Consider the following 22,580-nt stretch of genomic DNA (forward strand, 5'->3'; position numbering starts at 1 on the left):
CCCCCTGCTAAATGAAGAGAATCACCACGTTTAAAAGGTGCCTCTTTGCCTAATTAGCAGGGGGAGCCTTTCAAAACAGACTACCCTTCAGAGGGCAGAAAAATTCTATGAACTTATAGAATTTATACTCCCAGAACTTAATAGAACTTATACTCCCAGAAGCCAACAGGATAGGAAGCATATGATTCCCTTGTTCACTTGCAGCAGGAGCCTATGCAAAAACAAGTCTCATTGAGTTCCATGGGACTTACTCCTAAGTAAATGTGCATCGGATTTCAGCCTTCCTGTTCCTCTCTCTCCTTGCATCTATATTTCTAACACGTAGGTTTGATTTGTTCCCAGAATCTGTTTCCAACATCAGGACTACCACATGTAAAGTAGTAACCTAACAAAAAAATGCCTCTGAGCACCCGCAGAGGGCCGTCCACTCCTTCCCTCAACTTGTCGCCACGCATTTAAAAGGCTCCCACAAAGGTTGAAGACACGGATTCTTCCAAGATCTAGGAAGAGCCCCCTGATGGGCTGTGTGTGTGTGGGGGGGGGAATGTCACCTGCAAGGCTTGCACCTACCTGCAAAGAAACCTTTTCGATCCGTTTAAGCCTGTAACCCGAAGCACGTTTATCAGGGAGCAAATCCCGCTGAATTTCGCGGGATATTTTTCTCGACAGACATGCATAGGATTGCGATTGAGAAATGAAGACCCCTTTTCTGAACCTCTCTTCCCGGCCCCGCCGTAGGCTTTTCTTTAAGTTTCCCTCCCTGTTCCTTCTCCATAGGGATCCAGTTTGCACCAGCGGTACGATTTCTGTGCCGCTTTAGTGGTTGGGGGAGCCTTAATCCGAATTAAACTTTAGTAACCGACGCAGAGAACGTTTACTGGACCTTGGCCTGCAAATCCGCTGGCGAACCGTGGTCCAAAGGAAATATTTGGGGTGTGGGGTGTGTATATGCTCCAGTTTAAAAGGCAACCGCCCCGTTTTCTTTCTTTCTTTCTCTTTCTTTCTTTCTTATCCTTCAATCTCCGAATCTACTTCATTTTCGTACGTTTCACTTTGGGCCCGATTCAGACGGGACTTTAAATTAAAAGCCATTTCTTAATATAATATAATATAATATAATATAATATAATATAACATAACATAACATAACATAACATAACATAACATAATATAATATAATATGTATTTCAAAAGAAAGGGTTCGTAATTCCAATTTAAAGCCCCAGCCGCCCGGTTCCACGTCGCTTTCTGAATTCGACTGCAGGAGAGAACTTAATTAAATAGTAAAGGATCCACTTTAGGTTGGCAACCAGAATCTCAGTCTTTTCTGTTCCGGATTAATTTCCATGTGATGTGATAATTCTATGTCATAATTTGAAATCGGTTTACCAAGTGTTTTGTTTTGTTTTTTAAGAAATTACATTCTGATAACAATCTATTTATTTTTACAAAAAGAACCAGACTGATTTTTTTAAAAAAAATCACGCATCCCAGTAAAATATTTTTTAAAAAATAAACTTTTATTAAAAAAAAATATTCAGCAGCAAATCTAAAAGGAAAATGCAGACGAATAAATGATATAATTCAGATATTATGTGGATCTCTCATGAATGATTATTTAGGCTGATATTCTAAAAATTTATACTAGGAAACATGTCCCATTGAACTCAAAAGAGATTTACTTCCAAGTAAACATGATGACAGACTGAACTATCGGAACTGGTGACACAGAAATATGCAATTTTATTATAAAATCTTGAGCAAAATAATCTTCAGGAGCATGCAGTTATGATGTAAATTAGTAATAACTGCATACTTCTAAAGATTAGTGAAACATATGGGCATGAAATACTTTTAAAGTTATAATCCTATACACGTTTACTTAAGAGTAAGCTCCAATAAATACTGCGGGGACTTTACTTCCGAGTAAAAATATGTATAAATTGGCGCCTCTTGTGAAACGAATAGGATTTACAGCCCAATTCTAGGGAATTTCCTCATCAGTAAGTCCTGTTGTGACCAATAGGGCTTACTCCCAGGTAAAACGTGCAAGGGATGGCATCTTAAACGTGCTTAACCTTTACTGGACCGCGGAAGTCAATTAACTCTGAGGGGAAATAAGTTTATTTATAAAACCCAAGAATCTAAACAATGTAAACTAGAATTATTAGTAGGTTTTCAAAAAAGTATTTCATACAAAACAAGGTAGTCATAAGGTATTGATAATTTCCATTCTCCCTTTAAAGAAATAACAATACGGAGATTTTTTAAAAATCAAGTTTTCGAAAGAATTTTTTTGGAGAGGGATAACAAAGTTTGATCTCATTTAAATTGGAATTTAAAGTCATGTCTTAATTCCTATCATTTTTAATAGCTATCACAAGAAGGAATTTTAAAAAAACAAATTAAAAGTGAATTTAAACGGGAGGGCCCTTGTGTGTGAAAACAAGAACACGGTTGAGTTGTATTTTAGATCTTAGATTTCCCTCCCTTATGTTGATTTTATTTTTGATAAGGTTTCTGATCTTTTTTCTCAACTCTCCTTGGAAAGCGAAGAGAAATTGACTTTGGGGAAGAGAAATTAACTTCAGGGAAATGTGGAAGCGGGGACGATCGCCGCGAACTCTTCGCTCCGGTCTGCAAGACAACCTCGGATCCAGGATCGAGGACGCCCAAAGAGATTTTTGTTGTGGTTGCTGTTTTTTTACATTGAGATAAGAAGACCAGATAAGGAAGGCGGACAAGAAGGACCTCTCTCAAAATAGCACGCAGATCCAAATTGATCCAACTTGATCCTTGGGAGAGACTGCCCCCAAATTGGCATTATTATTATTTTTTTACTATTACTGTTGTTATTGTTAATCATCCAGCCAAAGTCCCTGTGATTTCCACGGCGCATAAATCAACCCAGCTGAAATAAACGGGGATTTAAAGCTGTTTACCTTGGTCTAGATCGTGAATATTCAAGCTAGTACTGATAACAAGGTTTTCAAAACTATTGACAGTGAGTATCGCTAAACAGAGCTCCGGGATCTCGGATTTTGGTGAGTTTAGTACCGAAACTAACTGAGAAGGAATTATTATATTGTTATTAATTATTAGTAATAAATCCAGTTCATGTTTTATAAAGGGACGTTTCTTCCCCAATGCTTTTTGGTCTGTATATTTCGAATGCAAAATAGTTCCCCTCTCTCCCCTGCTGTCCTGCTTTTAGGAAAGGGAGAGGGAGTGAAAGTCTGTTGAGTAGATGGAAGAGAAATCTGATTAGAAAAAATCCAGATTCAGGAGGTAACGAAGGAAGGATCAGTTGGGGAACAGCTGTCTTAGATACAGGAGAGAATACAACGTATATCAAGTTGGAGGGAGGGAGAGAGAGAGAGACAGAGAGAGACTAACTGATAGATGTCACAGAGTCCTGAAGTGGAGCAAAACCCACCTGTTTCTTCTGTCTAACGTCTCTAAGTGGGTTTGCCTTCTTCTCCTTCTACTTGTTGTTGTTGTTAATTAATTCACTTTTAATTCGGTTTCACTTCGGATCCTAGCGGCGCTCCTTCGGTTTCGATGCCAAAAAAAACCCCAAATCCCCGCAATCTCGGCTTCAGCCAGCGCTTCTTGGGGAGCGAACAGAAGTGACCGCAGCCCAAGCCCCGAGCGCCACCGCTTTGGTCCGAGGCAGGCACGCAGGAGAAGAGCCCCCCACCTGGGCGGGAGTGGCGCTGGAGCTGGGCGCCCTGTCGCGGGAGGCGAGCCGCCGACCTCCTCCGTCTCTCCTCTCCTAGTCTGGGCTCCGGGGAGGCGGCCTGCGCGCCTGGCTCGCTCTGCAGGGACTGCACCAGTTCTGGGCGCCTGGATGGGGCTCTGCCTCTCCCCTCCCCCTCCCCTCTCCCCCCTCCTTCTCTTTCTTCCCTCCCGTCCGGTGACTGGCCTCCAAAGACCACGTGGCGAGCGGGCGTGGGGGGGGGGAGCAAGGACATATCTCTTGCACCATCAGCCGGCGCCAGGCTTCATTCCTCTGGAAAAAAACGATGTGTGTGCGCGCGTGTAGAGCAGCCCGCGGAGAGCAGGCAAAGTCCAGGAGGACCGAGCCGCGCTCTCCCGACTCTCCTGCCCAGCCCATCAGCCTCAGGGCCAAGAAACCTGGAAGCCCTTGCTCTCCATCAGGGAGGTGGATGGTGTCTCAGGCAGGAGGAGGCTCAGCCCCGAAGGGTTCCTCCCCCTGCAGTTCTGGGCTCCTGGCCCTGCTCCACCATTTCTTCTGTGACCTCATACCAAAAAGTTGGGTACTGGTGAAGAACATCTCAGCCTGCCGTTGTCTGAGCAAAGGTTCTGCTTCCAACCCTGGCCAATGGAGAAGAAGCACCCGGCTGCTGCTTGTCTCCCAGGTTGAGATTGAGAGGTAGACTGTTTCTGAAGCTGGAGGTTCCGGGTTATGGCCGTCGGGAGAGCTCTCTCCTCCGCAGATGGATGCAATCCCATCCCAACCCATCTTCAGAGTCTTCCACCCCAACTGCAGGGTGACATAAGGGTCCCTCCTGCTATTTTCACAGCAGCTCTGTGAGGTAGGATAGGCAGAGAATGGCCAGGAGTTCAGGGAGCTTCATGGCCAAGCAAGGCTTTGAACCTGGCCCGCCCTGGGATCAGAGGCGCCCTTCCTGCCTGGACTTCTGGGCAGAAGTCCGGTCTCCCACCAAGAGCACCCTTCCCCCCAGACTTCTGTGTATGGTGGCATTACGGTTCTCCACACCCCCTGGGGGCCCCCAAATTCTCCCCAGCATGTCCCTGGGAACAGGGGTGTACACAACATGCCACCAACCCTGGCACTGCACCTGGTGGCCAAGCACACAATTGTGCTCCTGAGGGTGGGCTGTGGCCCGCTAGCAGCTAGCCTGATATCCTCTCGTGTGCCATGGCTGCCCAGATGCTCGGAGGGGGGATGGGGTGAGTCTTGCATTCTAGAAGGATGCAGAAAGCTGCAATGCAAAAAGTTGGCAAGTCCTGCATCAAGGGTGTCATTTTTATTTTATTTTTTTAAGCAAAAGGCAAGGCTCGCTGGGTGCTGTGAGTTTCTGGGCGTGGAGTGGGGAGCGGTTTCCCTGCCTAGACCTGGCATGTTGGGATGATGCTAATCTTGCAGCAGGGGGGAGGGGCGGTGAGGGCCCCCCAAAGGCCTTTTGCTCCAGGCTGCAAAACTACCGAGGTGCACCTCTGCCTGGCAACACACAAAGACAGAGGTTCCCAACCCTCAATGTTGTTGAACTTTTTCACACCGTGCGTAATTAATCGATGGAATCCTCGGCCACGGGAGGTGGTGATGCCCGCCAGCTTGGAGAGGGGCTTTAAAAGGGGCTTGGACAAATTCACAAAGGACTGGTCTATCAGTGGCTACTAGTCAGGTCATCTATCTATCAGGTCAGGCCATCTATCTATCAGGCTACTAGGTCAGGCTACTAGTCAGGTCATCTACTAGTGGGCCATCTCCAGCCTCAGAGGCACGATGCCTCTCAGTACCGGTTGCAGGGGAGCAACAGCAAGAGAGAGAGGGCAGACCCTCACCTCTTGCCTGTATTGCCCGCCCTCTTTCTTTCTTTCTTTCTTTCTTTCTTTCTTTCTTTCTTTCTTTCTTTCTTTCTTTCTCTCTCTCTCTCTCTCTCTCTTTCTTTCTTTCTTTCTTTCCAACTTGATATACCCATTGTCTTGTAAACCACCCAGAGAACGTGTATTTTGGGTGGTATAAAAATGTGTTAAATAAATAAATATGCACTATATTCCCTCCTATATCTAAGATAGCTCTTCTCCAACTGATCCTTCCTTCCTTACCTCCTGAGTCCGGATTTTTAAAATCTTATTTCTCTTCCACCCACTCTTATCTAGCTATATATCTATCGTTTCTATTCTAAAAAGGTCCGCTTTTCAGGCGAACCTCCCAAAGCAGTTTACAAAACACTTAAATAAAGAACAATAAATCACGTCACACAATCACATCATCGCATGGGCCTTCGTCTCACTGCTTTCTTCTCCTCTCCCCTCAGAGCAAGATGGTCCCTGGTCGCTCTGTGGTGGCACCTTTTCCAGTTCTACAATGTCCTCGTTAAGATATAGTGATCAAAACTGCACACAGTACTCCAAATGTGACTGCACCATAGATTTGTATAAGGGCATTATAATATTAGCATTCCGCCCCCGACCAATCCCCTTCCTAATGATCCCCAGCATGGAATTGGCCTTTTTCACAGCTGCCATGCATTGAGAGACACTTTCAACAAGCTGTCCACCACAACCTCAAGATCTCTCTCCTGGTCAGACACCGACTGCTCAGATACCATCAGCATATATATGAAGTTGGGGGGGGGGGGGTGTGTTTGCCCCAATATGCATCACTTTACACTTGTTAACACTGAACCGCATAAGCCATTTTGTCGCCCATTCAACCAGTTTGGAGAGATCCTTTTGGAGCTCCTCACAATCCATTTTGGATTTCACTACCCGAAATAGTTTAGTGTCATCTTCAAATTTGGCCACTTCGCTGCTTACCACAACTTCTAGATCATTTATGAACCAGTGAAAGAGCACTGGTCCGAGTACAGATGATAATTTTATCTACAGATGGTGTCTTTTTATTTCATATTGGAACAATAAAACCCAAGATGTGCAACCATTTACAATTTTAGGCACAATTTGAAACAGAATTAAAGCCCACCTGTGTCATCTTAATGTATACACTAATCTATTCTTTATTTTGCTGCATTTTTCTCCATTGGAATTCCCACCCCCTTTTATTTATTGGAAAATTGCATGTGATTAATTATGTAAGAACGATGTAACTATTTATTTATTTTAATGTGAACCTCCACCTGCAAAATGGTGCCATCCATTTTTACACTTTGTTCCTGAAAGGGCTCTGCTGAAAAGTCCATCAAGCCCAGCATCGTGTTTCTTGCTGTGGTCACCCAAAGGGCTCTGGGAAGCCTTCAAGCAGGATAAGGAGGCAGCAGACCTTCCTTGGTGTTGCCCTCATAGCAACTGAGCCATTTTGGAAGGGCGGTATAAAAATCAAATAAATAAATAAACTGGCATTCCAAGGTATTATGCCCCTAGATATGGAGGTTCTGAACAGCTACCAGGACTAAGAGCAATGACAGGTGTATCGCACGCACCTCATTCATTCTCCTCCTTCTGTAGACCCCGCCACATTCATCAAGGGCTGTGACCACATGTTTGTGGCCAACTTGTCAAAGCTGCACCCAGTAACATTGGCTTCAGGGTAGATGGATTTTGCTTATCTTCCAAAATGAAGGTACTGATTGCAATGCCTGGGGAATGCTCCAAAGTCACATGGAACTGAGACAGGGGAGCTCACCCCTCTCCAGCAGAATGCAGCTGGGCTTGTTTGCTTGAGAAGCAAAAATGGGAGAATAGCTCAGTACCTTTTGCATGCTGTCTGGAGTTCTGTCCTGGAAGGAAGGCAGGGTACAAAGGAAAGAATAGAAGAGCCTGAGCTGTGAACCAGGAAACCTCTGGTTCAAATTTCGAACTTTGGCCCTTCTGCAGATGTTGGCCTACAACTCCCATAATCCCTAGCTATTGGCCACTGGGCCTGGGGATTATGGGAGTTGTAGTCCAAAAGCAGCTGGAGGGCCAAAGTTGAGCATCCTAAATTAGCATCACAATCTGATTGATTGATTGATTGATTGATTGATTGAGTGCCATCAAGTCATTGTTGACTCTTACTGACTACATAGAGAGATTCTCTCCAGGATGATCTGTCTTCCACATGGCCTTTCAGGTCTCTCAGTGGTGCATTCATCGCTGTTGTAACCAAGTCCATCCACCTTGCTGCTGGTCATCTTCTTCTTCTCTTTCCTTCAACTTTCCCCAGCATCATGTACTTCTCAAGGGAGCTGGGTCTTCGCATAATGTGTCTGAAGTATGATAGTTTTAACCTGGTCATTTGTGCCTTGAGTGAAAATTCTGGATTGATTTGTTCTATGACCCACTTGTTTGTTCTCCTGGCTAGCCATGGTCTCCTCAAAAGGCTTCTCCAGCACCAAGGTTCAAAAGCATCAATACTCTATCTCAGAGTTTCTTAACCTTGGGCCCCCAGATGTTGTTGGACTACAACTCCCATCATCCTCAGCCACAAAGGCCATGTCTGGGGATGATGGGGGTTGTAGTCCAACAACATCTGGGGGCCCAAGGTTAAGAAACCCTGCTCTATCTTGCTTTTTCAGTCCAGTATCTCAATCTTATAGCATAGCTTTAAGGAAGCTCCCAGATGCCCTGCTCATATGTTAACAACAACAACAACAATCACAATCTATCAATGACCTGCCTTATACAGAGGCATTGTAAGGATTACTGAGAGTCAAGGCATGGCAGGTACTTTGAATTCTATATACCTGTGAAAATCAACTCATGTTCCAAACTTCCAGACTTCCAGACATGGTGCTTTATAGAGAAAGAGGTGATAGATCCCTGCTGTAAGGGGCTTACAATTTAGAAAGCTGACACTAAGGAGAAGGGAAGGGAAATGGTCAGAGATGGGTTAACAGGGAAGAATCTGTGCTCATTTCAGTTTCCAGGACTTAGGGTTACAGCTGGCTGTGATGGGGACAAGGGGTGTGTGCCAAAAGCTTAACGGAAAAGCTAAATGGATCAATGGTCCAACTTGACCAACAATGTTCAATGCCAACATGCCTACCCACCAACATGCCCAACATGGGGTCCGGGGGGGAGGGGCCTCCAACATGCCTACCCACCAATAATGGTCAACAACTTGACCAGGCACGTAACAACGATCGGGCAAGGGGAGACAGTTGTCTCGGGGCCCCACTGCCTGGAGGGGCCCCCCAGAGGCACCTCACGTGACTCCCCATTGCCCCCTGCCCAGCCCCAAGGCCCCTCAGCCACTTGCCCTCTTCGCCGTCTCTCCAGCTTGTTCTCCTGGCCAGCAATCGAGGCAGCAGACAAGCCGCCAAGAGCTCCTTTTCTCCCGCCTCTCAGCTGATCAGCGGGTGGGCGGGGCTTCCACGGAGGTCTGGTGTAGGCCGCAGTGAAGCCTGAACTCGAGTAGGGCCCAAGCAAGCTAGGAAGGAGGAGGCAGCCAGAGTGGCCACCACTGCTCTCTGCAGCAGAAGATCCCTTGCTGAGTGTGAACTCCTTTTTTGTGGTTACCTTTCCCCCCCCATATATAGGCATCTGCTTGCCATAGGGCTTTGATATGGGGGGGGGAGGAACTGAGAAGTCTCTGAATATTTATTTTTAAACAGCTTGGGAAATTTGCTGGCTTAAAAAAAACTGTCTAAAAAGTCCTATAAGTGGCTTGTTTCATGGCAGAAAATTACAAAAACTTCTGGAAGAAACAGTATTATATTTATTTTATTTATTCATTCATTCATTTATAAATGCACTTATGTTCAAGTTGTTTTGCAACCCAGAAGGTCTGAGTGAGAACTGTGAAGCATGGCTTGTGCTTTTATTTTATTTTATTTTTCTTGTGTGTGAACTGCTCCCCAATAACTTGCAGGGACTTCAGGGTCAATCTGACCAACATGTGAATGCAGCACCTCCATTCCAGAGGAGATGTGCCTTAAAGGGCTTTAAAAGCCTCCTGTGAAAAACCTCCTGCAATCAAACTTGACTGAATTTGTTCAGAATTCTGAGAAAACAAACATAGGCTCACCCTGCATGGTTGAAAGTCTCCTTTGCTAATCTGCAGCGAGGGGCCCATTTTAATCATTCATCTTTCTAGTGTGTTCTAGGCATTAAAAGTAAAACAAATGTATAGTACTCAATGTATATCACTATATATTGTGACGTGTGTGTGTGTATTCAGTGAAATGAATTTCCAGGCAGCATACTTATTTTGGAATATCAGACTTAAATCCTTGGGGGCCTGGGGTGTGCGGAGGCCCTGGACTTTGAGTGGGGGGGGGCCATTTTAAAATCTCGTCTCTGGGCCCACTCCAACCTTGCTACGCCCCTGAACTTGACCATCAGTGGTCCAACTTGACCAACAACTAGACCATCTGGCAGAAAAGCTAAATGGATCAATGGTCCAACTTGACCAACAATGTTCAATGCCAACATGCCTACCCGCCAACATGCCCAACATGGGGTCCGGGGGGGAGGGGCCTCCAACATGCCCACCCACCAACATGCCTACCCACCAATAATGGTCAACAACTTGACCATCAGTGGTCCAACTTGACCAACAACTAGACCATCTGGCAGAAAAGCTAAATGGATCAATGGATCAACTTGGTAAAAAGTAGCTGAACATTTTCATATAACGACAAAAGGCATTTCAGGTCCTTTGGATAAAAAGTGGCTCCCTTCCTGCGACGAGCAGTTCTGCTCTAAGGATCCTCTGAGTAGCAGATGCCCTCATTCCACACGGAGCTTTAGCCCTTTCCGCACGCAGGATGAAAAGAGCAGAGCTGGTAGTTCCTCAGATGGCCTCCACACCCAGTCTAGTTGGCTGCCCCCAACTTCAAGGCAGCGAGGAGGTAGCGTGACTGTGACTGTGGCCTGCTTGGCTGAGTGTGACCTCTGCTTCAGAGGCAGGCGGGAGTGAAGAAAGAAATATGTGGGATGGGAATATGTTAACTTGCGTGCAGAAATGTTTCTGCCGATGCATATTTGCAGAAATAGACCTGGTTTATATTCTTACATTCTTGTGAGTTCAGTTGCTGTTTGAGCCCACAAGAACGAATGTGTTAAAAATACTGTGTGTGTTGTGGTGTGTGTGTAGGGGCAGTTACCCTTGCTAACTGGATACCTTTTTAACGTGGTGATTCTCTTTATTTAGCAGGGCGAGAGTAATTGGCCCTATCCACCCGCAGCACAGTACCTCCAGTGACTGTTGCTGGTGTCTGTCTTATGGTGTGTGTGTTTTTAGATTGTGAGCCCAGATTGTGAGTCCTTTTGGGGACAGGGAGCCATCTTATTTATTTGTTTGTTTGTTTGTTATTATTTCTCTATGTGAACCGCTTGGAAACTTTTGTTTATAAGAAGTATATAAATGTTTGTTGTTGTTGTTGTTGGGCAGGGCTGCTCAGCTTCGGTCCTCCTGCAGATGTTGGCCTACAGTTCCCATAATCCCTGGTTATTGGCCACTGTCACTGGGGATTATGGGAGTTGTAGTCCAAAAACAGCTGGAGGGCCTAAGTTGAGCAGGCTTGTTGTAGGGGGATTATGCTTAACTTGCATCCAGTGGGGGAGGCTCTCCAAAGGCCGTAAGGACCAGGCTCCAAAATTCCCTAGGTGCGTCTCTGTGCTCAACTTCTCCGATGTCTCTGAGTGGGAAGGCCACTATGTCTGGCCATCACCAAGAAAAAATGGTAACTTAATTCAGTGTAACGCAGAAAGTATCAATCACGATTCACAACAACCCTGTGAAGTAAGTTAGGCGAGGCGATAGGGAGCGGCCCAAGGTCATCCTCTGAACATCATGGCTTAGCAGGGGTGTGAATCCAAATTCAGACTGTTGGTCCAAGTCCACCAGTCTGAATAAGAACATGACAGTAAAAGAAATGATTTTTTCCCTCCCCCCCGCAACTTAAAAAAAGGAAAAGCATTTAACAATAACAACATAATCAAGGTTAAGAAAAAAGTTTTTTTTTAAAAAGGAAAAAACAATTTTTCCAGTAGATTTAAGAACTAATGAACCCCCACACACCCCATATATCCCACTTCCCTGACCTTACTTTCTATGACCTTACTTTCTGAACTTACTTTCTATAGCCCATTTATTTAAAATGTTGTTCCATGGTTTCTCTTCCTTCCTTCCTTCCTTCCCTCCCCGTCTCTCTTTCTTTCTTTTTCTTTCATCCTATTTTTCTTTTTCTTTCTTCATAACAAACAAAAAATAATGCGTATTTTCAGCCCTGCTAATAGAGCAAAGAGACACCTTTTACAGTGGTGAATCTCTTCTGTTTAACAGGGGGAGAGCAACATACCCTATCCAGCCCCAGCACAGCATCCCTCCAGGGCTTGTTGCTGGTTTCTTTAAAATAAGAAATATTTTAAAAGGCAATATTACATTTCTTTTTAGATTGTGAACACTTTGGGGACAGGAAACCATCCAATTTATTTTTCTGTGTAAACCATTTCAAGAACTTCTATTGAAAAGGGGCATATAAATGTTCATAGAACAGAAGAAGAAGAAGAAGAAGAAGAAGAAGAAGAAGAAGAAGAAGAAGAAGAAGAAGAAGAAGAAGAAGAAAGCTTGCTTTCTTTTTATCAGCCATGAAATATGGTTCCTTCCAGGCTGCTTTAAAAGAACAGAAGAACATAATGAAAATTGTCAAGGGCAATGGCAGACTGTTGCTTAAAAGACGTATTTAGGACTTCAAATAAGGGATGTCCCTGAAACAGAGTTGTAGAGGGGAAATGACCTACACCAGGGCTTCTCAAACTTGGGCCTTCAGATGTTGTTGGATTACAACTCCCATCACCCCCTGTTGCAATGCCCATTGTGGCAGGGGATGTTGGGAGTTGTAGTCTGACAACATCTGAAGGCCCAAGTTTGAGAAGCCCTGGTGTAGGTCATTTCCCCTCTACATCTCTGTTTCAGGGACATCCCTTATTTGAAGACCTTCCAAAAATGACCTTCTTCTTCCCCTGCGCTCATTAATGAAGTACACCAGACCCAACTGGTCTTTTGATGTACTGTTGGTCTCTGAGCAAGCCTAGACCTGTTGACTCCATCACTGGGGGCAGAGAGAGGCTGCCACCATTAGAAGAGACTCCGTTGTCCCCTAACGCTTTCTAATCTATTTACCTCCTGGCTTCTGGTCTTTCTTTCTGATCCGTTTCTTGTGAGATGACATTTAATGTTTTCTCAGATTCTAAGGTCATCAGATTTACAAAAATGGAATCCCCAGAAGCCTCAGCCACTTTTCCTTTGGGATGCCTTCTTGTCTCGGTCTGACTATAGGGCATGCCCCAGAAATAGGCCCTGATTCAGCATGTATCACAGGCTGCTTTGGGGCATTAATTCATTGCCTGCAGATTTAGCTGAAGGATCACACAACAGATTCATAAGTGTAGAAATACATCGCAAACTTGTTGTGGTACTCATGATGGTCCCCTGGTTTTGTGGTAGCATGTGTGAATTGTCCCCTTTGCTAAGCAGGGTCCACCCTGATTTGTACTTGAATGGGAGACTACATGTGTGAGCACTATCAGATGTTCCCTTTAGGTGCTCTGGGATGTTTGTATGCAGAAGGTTCCAAGTACCCTCCCTAGCATCTTCAAGATAGGGCTGGGAGAGACTCCTGCCTGCTACAACCTCAGAGAAGCCACTGCTACAGGTGAAACTCGGAAAATTAGAATATCGTGCAAAAGTCCATTAATTTCAGTAATGCAAATTAAAAGGTGAAACTGATATAAGAGACAGACGCATTACATGCAAAGCGAGATAAGTCAAGCCTTAATTTGTTATAATTGTGATGATCATGGCATACAGCTCATGAAAACCCCAAATCCACAATCTCAGAAAATTAGACTATTACATGGAACCAAGAAGACAAGGATTGAAGAATAGAACAATATTGGACCTCTGAAAAGTATACAGTGTACTGTGCTTGATTGGCCAGCAAACTTGCCTGACCTGACCCCATAGAGAATCTATGGGGCATTGCCAAGAGAAGGATGAGAGACATGAGACCAAACAATGCAGAATTGCTGAAGGCCACTAATGAAGCATCCTGGTCTTCCATAACACCTCATCAGTGCCACAGGCTGATAGCATCCATGCCACGCCGCATTGAGGCAGTAATTGCTGCAAAAGGGGCCCAAACCAAGTACTGAATACATATGCATGCTTATACTTTTCAGAGGTCCGATATTGTTCTATTCTACAATCCTTGTCTTCTTGGTTCCATGTAATATTCTAATTTTCTGGGATTGTGGATTTGGGGTTTTCATGAGCTGTATGCCATGATCATCACAATTATAACAAATTAAGGCTTGACTTATCTCGCTTTGCATGTAATGCGTCTGTCTCATATATCAGTTTCACCTTTTAATTTGCATTACTGAAATTAATGGACTTTTGCACCATATTCTAATTTTCCGAGTTTCACCTGTACTCTGGGTAGACAGTACTGAGCTAGATGGTCCAGGGGCGGAGGGAGACCAGCAGTGGCCAGGGTTCAGCCCACTGCCACAGTCCCCTAGCCCTGCCCCCTGAATCAAATGTAAGCGTCTGATGTCAGATCCAGGGCGTGTAGTTAAGCCACGCCCCCTGCATCTCAGACCACGTGTGGGGAGAGGGAAACACAACCCAGGATACCTCTTTGCCCCTCCTCTCTTTGCAGAACCAATTCCTCCACTTTTTTTGGTCACAGCCATACAGACATTTTTAAAGAAAAATTAATACTAATACTATGATTTATATACTGCTTTTCAACAGCAGTTTCCAGAGTGGTTTATATTGAGAAGTAAGTAAGTAAGTAAGTAAGTAAGTAAATGAATAAATAAATAATAAGAGGGTTTCATGTCCTTGAAGGACTCACAATCTAAAAAGGAACATAAAATAGACACCAGCAACAGCCATGGGAGGGATTCTGTGCTGAGGATGGGATAGAGCTGCTTATCCCTCCTAGCTGAGCAAAGAGGCAGCTTTTAAAGTGATGATTCTCTTATATTTAGCAGGGGGAGAGTAACTGGCCCTAAAATTAAGCAGATAGAGCGGAGATCTCCAAGGATCTGAATTTTTCAGCCAATATGGGTTGCCCCAACATCTAATGTAAGAACATACAGACAGCCCTGCTGGATCAGGCCCAAGGAGGCCCATCCAGTCCAGCATCCTGTTTCACACAGTGGCCCACCAGATGCCTCTGAGAAGACCACAGACAAGAGAGATGAAGGCATGTCCTCTCTCCTGCTGTTGCTCCCCTGCAACTGGTATTCGGAGGCAGCCTGCCTCTGCACCTGGTAGCATCATATAGTTATCAAGATATCAAGTTATCAAGGGGCTTAGATGAATTCATGGAGGACCAGTCTATCAGTAGCTACTAGACCTGTCCTCTATGAATTGATCCAAGCCCCCTTTAAAGCCATCCAACCTGGTGGCCATCACCACATCCCCTGATGGAGTATTCCATCTATTAATTATGTGCTCTTTGGAAAATTATGGGAAAACGATGGAAAATGGTGGGAAAGTACTTCCTTTTGTATCTCCATGCTGTGCATACCTCCCTTGCTGATTTCTGCAGATTATTTATTAAAGACACAGAAGCAATCTAGACAATTTCCCCCAACTTAGTTCAACAACAGCCATTTATATACAAAAAGTTCAACAAAAGTTCCCAAAGCAGTTTACACAGAGAGATAATAAACAAATAAGATGGATCCCTATCCCCAAAGGGCTCACAATCTAAAAAGAAACATCAGATAGACACCAGCAACAGTCACTGGAGGGATCCTGTGCTGGGGGTGGAGAGGGCCAGTTACTCTCCCCCTGCTAAATACAAGAGAATCAATCGCCACGTTAAAAAAGGTGCCTCTTTGCCCAGTTAGCAGGGATGGCAACCCAAGGCCAATACCACATTTGGTGCTGCTACCTGTGGTACGTTAACCCTACCTAGACATGTACAGAATGTGCCATGATTGTTGGCCTAACTTTTGCTCTCTTAGTTGCCCAGAGTCAACTGCCTCCAACAGTTAGTGATGCTTGCACTCCCTTGGAGGAGAGAATACAGAGGAGAACTAAACTGTGTGAAGGGGCCACAGTCTCCACAGCCACCCAGCACTGACTGGACACATCACAGCAACCGGGGCCATTTCAGGCCTGCGGAGTTCCCCTCCACCCATCACCTCTGCCTCTGCCCTCCCTCAGTTCCTCATGGCCACCAGATCCCTGTGGATCTTTGTTCCTATTTATTGCTCCAGGAAGGGCAAAGAAGCAGTGATTTTTATTTTTTTATGGAGTACCAAAGCAATAACATATTAATTACAATAAAAGAAATCCTGAACAGGGTTGAACATTGCCCTGGTCAGAAGGTGCATGATGCAGCAACCTTGCTGAGGGCAAGCAGTTCGGGGTCCTTGAGGGCAGTAGCTCAGAGCATCTGCTTTGCATGCAGAAGGTCCCAGGTTCGATCCCTGGCAGCATCTCCAGGCAAGGCAGGGAACAATTCCTGCCCGAAAACCTGAAGAGCTGCTGCCAGCCAGGGTAGACCAGGGCTGTGCATCTTCAGCCCTCCAGTTTTTTGTGGACCACAAAGCCCATCAACCCCAGCCACAGTGGCCAAAAGTTGGGGTGCATGGGAGTTGTAGTCCACCATTTGCAAGAGGGCCAAAGTTGTGCAGCCCTGGCATAGACAATGCTGCTGAGCTAGATAGAGCCGTGTTCTACAGAGGAGGCTGCCTTTTAAGGAGTCAGACCGTTGGTCCATCTAGCTCATGGTAGTTTTGTCTACCATGGCTCTCCAAGGCTCACATGGAGAGTCACCCATCCAAATGCAAACCAGGGTGGATCCTGCTTAGCAATGGTGAAAATTCATGCTCAGACCAGCTCTGCTCCCTGCAGTCTCTGACTCAGTATAAGGAATCTATCTATCTTTCTATCTATCTATCTATCTATACGACTTGGGACCAGGTTACCTTGCCCTATATGTCCCACTTGGACCTTAAGATCATCAGAGGCCCTGCTCCAAGAACCTCTGCCAAATGAAGTGAGGTGGGTGGCTGCTAGAGAGAGGGCTTTTTTGGTGGTGGAACCCCATTTATGGAATAGCCTCCCCAGTGAGGCTCGCCTGGTGTGGTCACTTTATTCTTTTAGATGCCAGGTGAAGACCTTTCTGTTCACTCAGGCTTGTTAAAACTGATTTTTTTAAAAAAATGATTTTAAAAACCCGTTTTTAAGGTATTTTGTATTTTTTGTTTTGTCTTGTGATTGGTTTGTCCTGTTTTATGTGTTTTTATTGGGTGTTTTTAAATGCTGTGTTGTGAACCAGCCAGGGAACAATTCGTTATGGAACCGTTAACAAATAAAGTTGAATGGTAATAATAATAATAATAATAATAATAATAATAATAATAATAATAATAGTAATAATGGGAACAGCCTATATTCTGTGACGATATCTATAATAATAACAGCAACAACATTGATAATAAAATCCAGCCATCCAAGGTCCTTGGGAAGGACTCGATGTCTGGATAAAACAAACCAGTCAATAACACCTGTCTGACTGTGTAAACAACAACAACAGCAGCAACAATAGGAGCCACAGAAATCACCATCAGCCAATTACAAAAAGCAGCTGTATTGGGAACAACCTATATTCTGCGACAATATCTATAATAATAACAGCAACAACATTGATAATAAAATTCAGCCATCCCAGGTCCTTGGGAAGGAGTCTGTGGACTGGGTCTCACGATCAGTGAGACCCAGTTTTTCCTGGTGAGAGGGAAGAGCAGGCTAAGCCCACTCTCCCTGCTCACGAGTGGGAAGGGAACCCTGGGCAGCCGGATCAGCCGCCCACACGATGGCCAACTCTGTGATGGAGCCGGCAGGGGGTGGGGGGAGCGAGGGCCGCGCGGCCCCCGCAATCCCCAGTATGCCCTGCGTGAGCGTGCAGGGCATACTGGGGAGACCCCAGGAGCTGGGAGGCGACTTTTCACCTTGCGGCCGGGGGTCTACTCATGAGTAGGCACGGCGCGAAGGCAGGCCGCGGCTACTCACGATTGCAAAAAGCAGGTTTGCAGGAGCACTCACTCCACAAATTATTAACTGGAATAATAGCAGATGAAGTGATGCAACACTTATTAACTAACAGACAGCTTCCAGTTGAACAGAAAGGAAATTGCCCCAACACCAGAGGCACAAAAGACCAGCTGCTGATTGACAAAATGATTTTAGAAAATTGCAAGAGAAGAAAAACAAATCTAAGTGTTGCATGGATTGACTACAAGAAAGCCTTCGATTCATTGCCTCACACATGGATACTAAAATGTTTAGAAACAACTGGTGTCAGCAAAAACATTCGGATATGTATTTAAAAAGCAATGAGCATGTGGAGTACACAGTTAACAATCAATGGTGAGGCACTTGGACAGGTTAGCATTAGAAGAGGCATTTTCCAAGGGGACTCACTATCCCCTCTGTTGTTTGTAATCTCCATGACCCCACTTTCACAAATACTAAATGGAACAGGCCTCGGATAGCAAACATCTAAAACATCAAGTAAAATCAACCATCTGCTGTACATGGACGATCTGAAGTTGTATGGAAAGTCCCAGTCAGAAATCGAATCACTGCTAAACACTGTCCGTATATTCAGTAGCGATATAGCAATGGAGTTTGGACTAGACAAGTGTGCTGCATTAATAATGAACAGAGGAAAAATTAAAAAAACAGAAGGAATAGAACTGCCCAATGGAAGCAAGATCAAGAACCTGGAAGAGAAAGAACATTACAAATACTTGGGCATTCTCCAGGCTGATAACATCACACACACTGAAGTTAAAAGAAAAATTGGAAGTGAATACATCAGGAGAGTTAGAAAAATCCTCAAGTCCAAACCCAATGGCGGGAACACCATACAAGCCATAAACACCTGGGCTATACCTGTTATCAGATACACTGCGGGAATAGTAGACTGGACCCAGGCAGAGCTAGAGACGCTGGATCGTAAGACCAGGAAAATCATGACCATCAATCATGCTCTGCACCCCCGCAGTGATGTAGATAGGCTATACCTCCCTCACAGCTCAGGTGGAAGAGGAATGCTGCAAGTCCATCAAACAGTAGAGGAGGAGAAAAGAGGCCTTGAAGAATATATCAAGGACACTGAAGAAGATGCACTTCAGATGGTCAATAACGAGAAACTATTCAACACCAATGAAACAAAGCAGGCCTACAAGAAAGAACAAGTCAAGAACTGAGCAGAAAAATGGAGAAATAAGCCCCTGCATGGTCAATATTTGCACAATATAAGTGGAAAATCAGACATCACCAAGACCTGGCAATGGCTTAAGAATGGCAACTTGAAGAAAGAAACAGAGGGTTTAATACTGGCTGCACAAGAACTGGCACTAAGAACAAATGGGAAGGACTCGATGTCTGGATAAAACAACCAGTCAACACCTGTCTGACTGTGTAAAATAATAATAATAAAATAATAATACCCCCAGTGAGGCATTCAGTAGCGATATAGCAATGGAGTTTGGACTAGACAAGTGTGCTGCATTAATAATGAACAGAGGAAAAATAACAAAAACAGCCTATATTCTGCAACGATATCTATAACAACAAGAACAATATTGATAATAAAATTCAGCCATCCCAGGTCCTTGGGAAGGACTTGATGTCTGGATAAAACAAACCAGTCAATAACACCTGTTTGACTGTGTAAATAAATAACAATAATAAATAATACAAATTTATTTGTTGCTGTTATTATACTATTTACACACTGTCTACCAGATGTTATTGACTGGATTTGATACTTTATTTATTGGGCCCTTTCCAAGGGTCTAGGATAACTAAAGAAGAATTAAAGATACCGTTGTAGTATTCGTGCTGTCCCGAGTAGTGTGGCTTTCTGTAGTTGGTGTGTTGTAATTTTATTAATGCCCAAGGTGTCAAGATGGTGTTCAAGTTCTTTTGGTACTGCACCAAGGGCACCAACAACTATTGGCACCACTATTGTTTCCTTTTTCCAGAGCCTTCAGTTTCAAACCTTCAGTTTCAATCTGAAGGTCCTTGTATTTAGTTATTTTCTCCCATTGTTTTTCTTGTTCATTGAAATCCAATGTATGCTGCCAAGAGTTCCATGCTGGGAGGAAGAGAGAGGAGAGCTGGTCTTGTGGTAGCAAGCATGACTTGTCCCCTTAGCTAAGCAGGGTCTGCCCTGCTTGCATATGGAATGGGAGACTTGATGTGTGAGCACTGCAAGAGATTCCCCTCAGGGAATGAAGCCACTCTGGGAAGAGCAGAAGGTTGCAAGTTCCCTCCCTGGTGGCATCTCCAAGATAGGATTGGGAGAGACTCCTGCCTGCAACCTTGGAGAAGCCGCTGCCAGTCTGTGTAGACATTGCTGAGCTAGATAGACCAACGATTTGACTCAGTATATGGCAGCTTCCTATGTTCCTAAGAAGGCAGGATATAAATGTAACAAATAAAATACTTGTTGTTACAATGCAGATGGCTCCGAGAATTTTCCACTCGGACTGCCAAGAGGGCTGGTTTTGCTTTCAAAGTGGAGTAGCTGTGGTTGCCCCTTCAATCTTCTTCCTCGATGGCCTTGATGGGCCCGGAACTGGGCATGTGATTCCTTGTCAGTCTTTCAGGAGGGTCTAAAGGTTAATAGGGCAATAAGAGAGCAATATTGCTGCGTAAAAATAACTATCAATTACCACGGAGACTTCAAGGCTGAAATCAGGAAGGCAGCCTCAGAGCCTGGGCCGGGAAAGATTTATTGTTTCCTAATGACTGGTTTCCAAACTATGGAAAGGCAGAAAAACACCCCTTGCTCTCCGTATAGGCCTAGATGTGAGCTGTCTCTGATTTTTCTCCTTAGCTGATTAAAACCTCCTTGCTGTTAACCACTTCATGGGTCGTTTCGGACATGCTACAATCCCAGGATCTTGCAAGCGTGTTTCACTATTAAAACATACAAGTTACAACTAATCTGATGTTTGGAAGATTCAAGGAACTTGCAGAATCCAGACGGGTGTTCTGACCCAGCAGTTTGCTACCGGGGTCGGAGTTCTGATAGGCACATTATACGGCCCATTCACATGTTATGTTCAACACTTGTACAATAAGTGTGCACAGACCTTTACCCAGCAGGTACAGTCATTCACACGTTTTGCTGAGCACAGGTACAGAAGTCCACTTCCTATCTGTACCATGCATTTGAAGGGCCTGTATCCAGGTTCACTTTTCAAATGAACACATGCGCATAAACATGCAGCCATGCTGTCAGGAGAGATTTTTATTAACATAAGGAAACTTGAAATTGGATTAACTGCAGATTAAACATTTACATTACAATGCCACTGAAGAAGGCCTGATATAGGCTGAAACGCATCTGGGGAAAGTGAATACATTTGGCAAAAGTGAATACATTTGTGGGCTGTTATGAACACCAGTGTCCTATAAGACTCAGAACCTATTGGGCCATTGAATTCAAGAACCATTGGATTTTTCTTGTATTTACGCTGAACTATTGTACTTAATGGTGCAGTGGGGAAATGACTTGATTATCAAGCATGAGGTTGCCAGTTTGAATCCCTGCTTTTATGTTTCCTAGACTATGGGAAACACTTATATCAGGCAGAAGCGATATAGGAAGATGCTGAAGGCATCATCTCACACTGCACGGGAGATGGCAATGGGAAACCCCTCCTGTATTCTACCAAAGACAACCACAGGACTCTCTGGGTGCCAGGAGTCAAAATTGACTCGACGGTACACTTTACGTTTATAATTTATTGAGAAACTTGCCGTGTGAAAGACTGATTTGCAAGTTCTCATATTTCTTGTATATTGATATTGGTGGTTCTGATGGTCAGGTAAAGTTGGTGTCAAGTTGGTGTCGCCTGCTGGTGCCCACAGAGCCCTGTGGTTTTCTTTGGTAGAATATGGGATGGATTTACCATTGCCATCTCCCATGCAGTGTGAGATGATGCCTTCCAACATCTTCCTATATCGGTGCTGCCTGATAGGTTTTTCCCATATTCTGGACCAATTGTAAAATTTATGTCTTTTAATGGATATGTGTTGTTATAAGGTGATATGCATTGTTGATATTTATGGGTCATAAGCGTATATTTATTAAATATCCAATTGTTCCATCCCATGTTATTATGAATATTAGACATTTCTACTATTTGCGGCTCTGGCAGTTTTTGCCATCTTCCATGAATATATATTTTTTTCAAATTGCAGTTTTAAGGTGGTTTGACAGTGGTGGGTTCTTTTGGTTGGACCCACTTTGGTCCTTTTTATTCCTTCAGTCATTCATACAAACACATGTACAAGTGTCCAGACATCCATACACTTGTACAACCTAATGTCTGAATTGGGCTATTTTGAGCTGCTCCCCCACCAAGAAGGAATGCCCTCATGTCCATCTAGCTCAGTATTGTCTACACAGACTGGCAGCGGCTTCTCCAAGGTTGCAGGCAAGAATCTCTCTCAGCCCTATCTTGGAGATGCTGCCAGGGAGGGAACTTGGAACCAAAGGCATATCTAGGGAAAATAGTGCCTAGGGCAAGCACTGAAATTGCGCCCCCTGTCCAAACATCTGACACCAAACTTTCAGATAGCTTTACCATAATATCAGCTCAGAAATACAATTCAAGCTCATTAATCTTTTAATATTTCAAAAACTATTTAGCAGTGGACATAGCCAGACCAAAAAATGCTGGAAAACTACAAATTTCAGTATGCAGTATGTGGAGGTGTACTTGGAAAACTAAACAGAAGTGCCTGTCTAATTCTCTACTATGCATTGTAGCTTAGCTATTACATAAGTTTTAAAAATAAATGGAGAATCTGACTTTTCCCAGATACTCTGAAAATAATTAAACGATATGCAGAGTAAACTATGTCACTG

The 22,580-nt window shown here is 44.3% G+C and overlaps 1 protein-coding gene across 3 annotated transcripts in view; it reads right to left on the reverse strand.

Moving 5' to 3' along the window:
* GATA4 (GATA binding protein 4) overlaps nt 1–22,580 on the reverse strand; it is a 100,423-nt gene that overhangs the window by 54,293 nt on the left and 23,550 nt on the right. For 2 of the 3 annotated variants that reach the window (XR_008306724.1, XM_053248439.1), the window contains exon 1: nt 3,437–3,835. The exons of the other annotated variant lie outside the window; for it this stretch is intronic. The gene's annotated coding sequence lies outside the window, so the exon portion shown is untranslated. Of the gene's footprint in view, nt 1–3,436; nt 3,836–22,580 lie in introns of those variants that run through there. 3 annotated transcript variants of the gene reach the window in all.

The sequence above is a fragment of the Hemicordylus capensis genome, chromosome 1 (assembly GCF_027244095.1).
Source record: "Hemicordylus capensis ecotype Gifberg chromosome 1, rHemCap1.1.pri, whole genome shotgun sequence".
Taxonomy (NCBI): domain Eukaryota; kingdom Metazoa; phylum Chordata; class Lepidosauria; order Squamata; family Cordylidae; genus Hemicordylus; species Hemicordylus capensis.